This window comes from Kogia breviceps, chromosome 2 (assembly GCF_026419965.1).
Source record: "Kogia breviceps isolate mKogBre1 chromosome 2, mKogBre1 haplotype 1, whole genome shotgun sequence".
Lineage (NCBI taxonomy): Eukaryota > Metazoa > Chordata > Mammalia > Artiodactyla > Physeteridae > Kogia > Kogia breviceps.
In genome coordinates this window covers 57,710,677-57,718,307 of record NC_081311.1, presented here as the reverse complement: position 1 = coordinate 57,718,307, position 7,631 = coordinate 57,710,677, and the positions used below count along the sequence as shown (strand labels likewise).

At 47.1% G+C, this 7,631-nt stretch overlaps 1 long non-coding RNA gene across 1 annotated transcript in view; it reads left to right on the top strand.

The window, feature by feature from the left end:
- The first annotated feature begins 6,717 nt into the window (after positions 1-6,717).
- The window catches only part of LOC131750580 (uncharacterized), a 60,795-nt gene continuing 59,881 nt past the window's right edge, over positions 6,718-7,631 (top strand). The window contains exon 1 of the long non-coding RNA XR_009333918.2: positions 6,718-6,904. This is a non-coding gene — a long non-coding RNA (uncharacterized lncRNA). The remainder of the gene's footprint in view (positions 6,905-7,631) is intronic.

The window sequence follows — 7,631 nt, the reverse complement described above, 5'->3', positions numbered from 1 at the left end:
GGCTTCCCTGGTGGCGCAGTGGTTGAGAATCCGCCTGCCGATGCAGGGGACATGGGTTCGTGCCCCGGTCTGGGAAGATCCCACATGCCGCGGAGCGGCTGGGCCCGTGAGCCATGGCCGCTGAGCCTGTGCGTCCGGAGCCTGTGCTCCGCAATGGGAGAGGCCACAACAGTGAGAGGCCCGCGTACCACAAAAAAAAAAAAAAAAAAAAAGTAAAAGCAGTGATGCTTGTAAAGTACCTATCAGGTCCTCAGTAGAGGTTAGTACCTCTCCTAACATGTCATAGAATTATGACCCTTGACAGGCCTAATTCAAGCTACCCATCATGATCCCCAATCTACAGCGATAATTCTCTTACTCTTACTCCAGCTTCCACTTGTATAGAGTAAAAACCAAACTGCTTGGACCTGTGTAAATTTCATGTGTGCCTTGGACTTACAGCTAATCGAGTTTAAAATGGCCACGTGGAGGCTGCGGCCACTAGGACCATTCGCCCTTCCCCTGATTCTCCCCCCTGTCAGTTTCCCACTGGGGTCTCCCCCCAGATATTCTCTCCAGAAGGGGCTTTCATTTAGTCAATATAATACATTTTCACCACCTTTAATAACCAGAATTTGAGAGTAAAGATATCCAGTGGGGGCCAAAGCTCTTGATTTCCATAGGCTTAGATCAAGCGGTAGAAAAGATCAGAATTTTTTATGGTCTGAGAGGAATCTGCTCTCAGAGTGTTGATCCCACCGTGACTGCATCTGCCCACGTCACCCTGTCAATCAATCTGTGAGTGCAGACACTGCTGCCAAGGAACAGGGACCTGCTGGAGATGACCTGACGAGCGGCAGCCTTGATTCTGGAAATGTGGACCATGAACACCTTCTGTCAAATGTGCAGAATCACTTTCGCTCCTTGATTCATATACAAGCAGATTCGTGGGACTCAGTGCAGACCTAATGGATAGGGCGGTGAATTGCATGCTTGATGTGTCCTCCAGTCAATTCTCATGCCCACTAGAGTTTGGTATGTACCATCCAGATGAAGATAACAGTGGCTTTCCACGAGCATCAAGTGATGGCCATCAACAAGCCTCAAATTCGTGGAAAGATGCTGTGGCTCAAATTGAGGAAGGTTAGAGGGGCTGGTGAGGTCATGTTTGGTATAGTGGGATGACAGGTACCTAAGGGCAAAACATGACAAGAGGTCAGAATCATGCTGAGTAGACACAGCTGAGGAAACAAAGTGTCAGAGCAAGCAATAGGGAGCCAGCTAAAAGTAAGGAAAATATACTGCCATTTCCAGAGATGTCATGGGTCCTGTGAGGATTCTCCAAGGTGCTTGCCCAGGCTCGGGGAGGAGAAGAAAGCAAGATATCAGATGTCTAATCAGAGAGGACTAAGATCATCTTTGGCATTTGTTCACAAAATTCTCCAAACAATCCTGAATCCCAGTGTCCAGCTCCCATCTGTCCTTTAGCTCTGATCATGAGACATTAAACAGCAGCCACGGGTCACATCAGTGCAAGGAGCAGAGGCATACATCAGACAGTGTCCTGCACATTTTGGATATTAATCCTGACAGAAAAATCTTTTGCATTGTATGGATTAGTCAATGTAAATTCATTAACTACTTGTCATGACTGTAATATAATCTGGCCTGACCGTAAAGACTCGACAGCACAGTGTTGATCAAATCTACGCAGAAAACAACGCATTTCTGTTTAGACTCAGCCACTGCTCCTTTTGCCAGATCACAGGCTGGTGCTTTCAGGAGGAGAAAAGGGTGCTCCTTTGCACATCCCCGGGAGGGGCCCTCCTGTCTGCTGACGAGCATCACAAGCCGTGACAATTTTTTTTTGTGGTACGCGGGCCTCTCACTGTTGTGGCCTCTCCTGTTGCTGAGCGCAGGCTCTGGACACGGAGGCTCGGTGGCCATGGCTCACGGGCCCAGCCTCTCCGCGGCATGTGGGATCTTCCCGGATCGGGGCACGAACCCGTATCCCCTGCATCGGCAGGCGGACTCTCAACCACTGTGCCACCAGGGAATCCCTAGCCATGACAATTTGAAGGCACCTTCCACTTCCAGCAAACCTCTCATCCTCCATCTAATGGAAGGCCATCAGTCTCCAGTCCCCATCAGTGAGAAGTTCACAGATAATAAAGCAGAATGTATTCTGTGGGGTTGAACATTTTCTCCCAGGTTGAGTCATTACCAGGTTTTAATCACACTCATTAGCCAGCCATTAGAGTCCGGTCCAGGTTTTCACTGCCAGAAATGAGAGCAGAGAATGACTGTGGTGGGGCTGCACCCTACCTAGTGAAATACTCACCATCTGTTCCCAGTTGTAACTCTCTGTATGAAGCATCTTGGTTTATGGCTACAGCAGTCTTAGATCACCAGCACTGAATCTCCTTATTTCTCCAGATTGAGCCAGGCCTGAGCCTGTCAGAACTTGAAACAGTAAGAATGTGACATTCACTAAAATCAGAGGCAAGCCAGCACCAACTTACCAATCAGGAGCTTTCCCTTTCAGCAGAAATATGCATTTTAATTTCTACAACTTGGTGCATGAAGGGTCCAGCAAGAACGTGGCTTTGAAAAAAATGAGCGCAATGGATATTACAATGAACCTGGTTTTTTTTTTTTTCTGTTCTGGAAGCAATTGCCACTGAATAAACCAACACGTGCCTTATAAATGCAGAGAGAGTGAATTTTTAAGATGTCTAATATCTTACTGTTTGTACGCCATTCTCCGTCACTCCCCAGTTGTATTTTGTCTCTGATTGGACTGTTCTATATTATTTTTATTTTATTTTATTTTATATTTATTTATTTATTTATTTGCGGTATGGGGACCTCTTACTGTTGTGGCCTCTCCTGTTGCGGAGCACAGGCTCTGGATGCGCAGGCTCAGCGGCCATGGCTCACGGGCCCAGCCGCTCCGAGGCATGTGAGATCCTCCCGGACTGGGGCACGAACCCACGTCCCCCTACATCGGCAGGCGGACTCTCAACCACTGTGCCACCAGGCAAGCCCCTATATTATTTTTATACAAATCTATGTTGTATTTGAGTAGAAAACCTGAGAGAGGGCTTCGTATACTGTAGGTGTTTTATAAAGTTTTGTTGAATGATGGAATAGCACAGATGTGTTTTCTTAGCTACGAATTATGAATACCAAGTGATTTCGTTTATTTCCAGCCTAAGAGTTTTTCTTTTTGTGCTTAGGTCTAGTGCCCCAAAGCATCCTGCCTGAATGTTACCTTACCTTATCTATTACAGTACCTTAGCCTTTTCATTTTATAACCTGTGCATTTAGAATTTTGTCTGTACTGTAGGATAGCAAAATTAATTAAGGTTTTCACTGTCCTTCCTTATTGTAGCAGCTATAAAATCTCTTCTTCCTACTTTTGCCTCTTCCTTAGACTCAGATTCTAGTCCACGTTAATTTCAGTGGTAAGTTTTCCTGTCTTTTCTCCTTGCTCCTCATTTAATCCCCTGTAGTGCTCAAGGCAGTAAGATGGAGCAGGTGGGTAAGCCCTTGACCTCTAACTTGATGGTCTCCCTTTCCAGTGTGGGAAGTCCAGGCAGGTGGTGAAACAGAGCAGTCCAACAGCATAGTGTCCAGGATGGTCCAGGAAAGAGTTAGTATATTCCTGTGGGTAAACAGGTGGAGTTTGCTAATGGGAAGTAAAGGAAAAGCCACAGGAAAGTAGACCCCCTGAGTGGAGAGCAGCCATAGGAATCAGGAATAGGACACTCCAGCAAAACTAAAACATAGCCACAGTTCCAAAGAACGTGGTATTAAAGTAAGACCTAGTCGTTAGAACTGGGCATTTGGCCTCCGGAGTGAGGTAACCAGAAGCAAACCTCACACCCAGAGCCAGTGTGTTCTCTGAACATCAAGTTTGAGCACTTAGTTACCTCCTGACCTAGGACAGGAAGTCAAGAGCTCAAGTAGGTTGTGGACAAATGGTCCCAGCACGGGGAAGAACCTAGCTGTGAAGACTCCAAAACTAGTTTTCTTTCTTTGAGAACAAGCTGCATTCCAGAAATGATATGCCAAGAGATAAATGTTGCAGAAGGAGCCATACTGAAACTCTCCATATGGCATGATTGCTGTGAGTTCAGTGGGGTCACTTACACAGAAGTACCCCCATTTCTACTTTTGGCCAAGAATTGCCTCTCTGAAAATTAAGACATGTTCTTACCAAGAACCAGTTTTTTCCATATATACTCTTTCTCCAATGCCTGTGAATTGGTAGATAGTATGATTGGTGCAAAGTGTTTCTTTTGTTATAAAGATGGTGCCTAATTCATTTTCAAGGGAAAACTTTTAGTTCTCCATTAGGAAGAAGGACAAAGAATTTTTTAAGCAAGAGAAGGGATAGTCAAAGCCCTCATCTCTACACCTTTTACTCTACCCCAGACTCAACATCCCAATAGGACTAAGAGAAGCAAGAGGTTGGGATAGTGACTGGGGCATGGTGGACAAGGAGTAAAATGAGGCAAGGTGTGCTGGCAACTCCAGATTGCACCTTTACAAGTATGGTGTGGATGTTCATTGCAGCACTATTTACAACAGCCAGGACATGGAAGCACCCTAAGTGTCCATCGACAGATGAATGGATAAAGAAGATGTGGCACATATATAAAATGGAATATTACTCAGCCATAAAAAGGAACGAAAGTGAGTTATTTGTAATGAGGTGGATGGACTTAGAGTCTGTCATACAGAGTGAACTAAGTCAGAAAGAGAAAAACAAATACCGTATGCTAACACACATATATGGAATCTAAAAAAACAGTACTGATGAACCTAGTGGCAGGGCAGGAATAAAGACGCAGATGTAAAGAACGGAATTGAGGACACGGGGAGGGCAGAGGAAGCTGAGACAAAGTGAGAGAGTAACATTGACATATATACACTACCAAATGTAAAATGGATGGCTAGTGGGAAGCAGCTGCATAGCACAGGGAGATCAGCTCAATGCTTTGTGACCACCTAGAGGGGTGGGATAGGGAGGGAGGGAGGGAGATGCAAGAGGGAGGGGATATGGGGATATATGTATACATATAGCTGATTCACTTTGTTATACAGAAGAAACTAACACACCATTGTAAAACAATTATACTCCAATAAAGATATTAAAAATATATATATGGTGTGGGGAGCTCTTGAATCAGACAGTGGTGGAATCCTGTCAGTGCACTCACTGAAGGATTAGTGAATTAATGGATGTAATGCATTCAGAACAAAACCAGAGCATAATAAGCCTGCAATCATTGTTATGATCATTACTGTGATTCTTGTATTAAAATTATATACTCCATGGTTCCTTTGTTTGGCAGGAAGGTGTTGTGGACGTGGCACCAGGGAAAGAGATAAGCTTTTTTGATATTAGTTCTTCTGGTATTAGCAGGACTTTCAGCAGAATCTTGGATTATTTTGGAAGCTGTTGAAGGTATTGGGGAGAAGCCTGTGGGAAATGATGCAATTTAGGGATTGAATTCTATAAGTGATGTATTTTTTTTTTATTTACTGAAGTTTCATTCATATTAGTAATAGAGTCACAGTGTTATAGAATGTTGAGACCCTTCCTTTTGCTCATAAGGAAACCAAGGCACAGAGGCAAAGTACCTTCTTGGTTGTTCTTTATATTTTCTAACTCTGCTGAAAAGCTTTAACTTTTCGCTCTGTGCATCCATTCTCCTCTCGAGTTCTTTGATCATCTTTACAGTCATTACTGTGAACCTTTTCTCAGGTAGATTGCCTGTCTCCACTTCACTTAGTTCTTCCTCTGGGGTTTCATCTTGTTCCTTCATCTGGAACATGTTCCTGTGCCACCTCATTTGGTCTAAGTTGCTATTTGTATTTTCACCTATGTGGTAGGTTAGTTACGTTTCTCGACCTTGGAGAAGTGGTCCTCCGTAGGAGGCGTCCTGTGCACTCCCCTCTCATCACTCAAGCTGCATGCCCTAGGGGTTCCTCCTAAGAGGGCTGCGGGGGTCCTTCTCTTATGGCAAGCTGTGTGGTTGGTCTTGTTGGCTTGGTTGGCCCTTAGCTTGGTTGGTCGTCAGGTCCTGCCTTGTGTGGAGGCTGCTGGCTGCTGCAGTGGTGCCTGGTCACAAGGTGGCTGGTTGCTGGATCCTAGGGGGCCCCGGGGCGAGTGCTCGCTCACTGGTGGGCAGACTTAGGGTCCCGAAGACTCTGGGGCTGTTGCCCACCCACTGGCAGGTGAAACCAGATCCTGGGGTTAGTACCAGACTACTGGCAGGCAGAGCTGGTTCCTGGAGTCTGGCTGCAGGGCCCAGGGATTATAGAGCTGGTGTCAGATCACTGCCAGGTGTGGGGCGGGAGGGTTCATGTCACAGTTGGGTATTGGGCCCAGGGTGTCCTGAAGGTTGCCTTGGCCTGCTAGTGGGTAGGGCCAGGGCCCAGCTGGTCCCAGGGTAGCTCTGGCCTGGGTTGCAGATCTTATTTTTCTTGTTTCTGGAGTCTGTCCCCTTGGTGGGTGAGGCTGGCCTAGAGGCTTGTGCAGGCTTCCTGGCGGGAGGGTGGGTGTCCCTCCACTGGTGGGTGGAGCTGGGTCTTGGCTCTCTGGTGGGCTGGGCCCATGTGTAGGGGCGTGTTCAGAGGCAGCTGTGGGCTCTTTAGTTTTTAGCCTGTTTGCTGGTGGGTGGGGCTAAGTTCTCACCCACTTAGTTGTTTGGCCTGAGGTGTCCCAGCACTGGTGCCTGCAGGCTGTTTGGTGGTGCTAGGCCTTGGTGCTAAGGAGCCAAGATACCAGCCACCAGCGGCAGCAGTGTTCCCGTAGGTGAACGGTCCCCAACGTGTCTGACACCAGTGCCTATGCCCCCAGGGTGAGCCACAGCTGCCCCTGTCTCTCCAGGAGGCTCTCCAAGACCAGCAGGTAGGTCTGACTCAGGCTTCTATCAAATTACTGCTTTTGCCCTGGTCCTGGTGCGTGTGAGATTTTGTGCGAGTCCTTTAAGAGTGAAGACTATTTCCCCCAGTCCTGTCGGGCTCCGGAAATTAAGCCCCACTGACCTTCAGAGTCAAAGGGTCTGGGGGCTTGTGGGAAGTACCTCCTTGGGCTTGTGCAGCAAGTAGAGACAGAGGTAAAACGAGAACCCAGGTCTTCCAGCTCCTGCTCTGAGCCCTCTTCTCAACTGTTTTGTAAGGTGTGCAGGCCTGTGAGGACAGGCCCTGGGGGACAGCTTTTCTGCAGGGCCCAGCACAGCCCTGGGCAAAGAGAAATGCTACGTCAGACCTTGCTGGTTGATCAGATGTTTGACTAGGGCCTCTGCAATGATGGCTTCTCATTTTCCTTCCACTCAAACACCAGCCCCGGCTGCTTAAGACGCCTCTTCATTTCAGCTGTGTGGCTTCCCTTACAGCTCAATCCTTGCCTCTTGAAAACCTGGTCTCCCTTGCTGTGACTGCTTTCCTACAAGCTTGTCATTCACCTTCACTTTGTTTCTGGTGCCTCGGCAGTATCAGGTGGTGGCTAAGAGCTTGGACTGTAGAATCAAGCCAGCCTAGATTCAGCTCACACTTTAGCTCTGAGACGTCAGGCAAGTTATCTAATTGCTCTCAGTCTTGGTTCCTTCATCTGTAAAATGGAGGTGATAATGTCT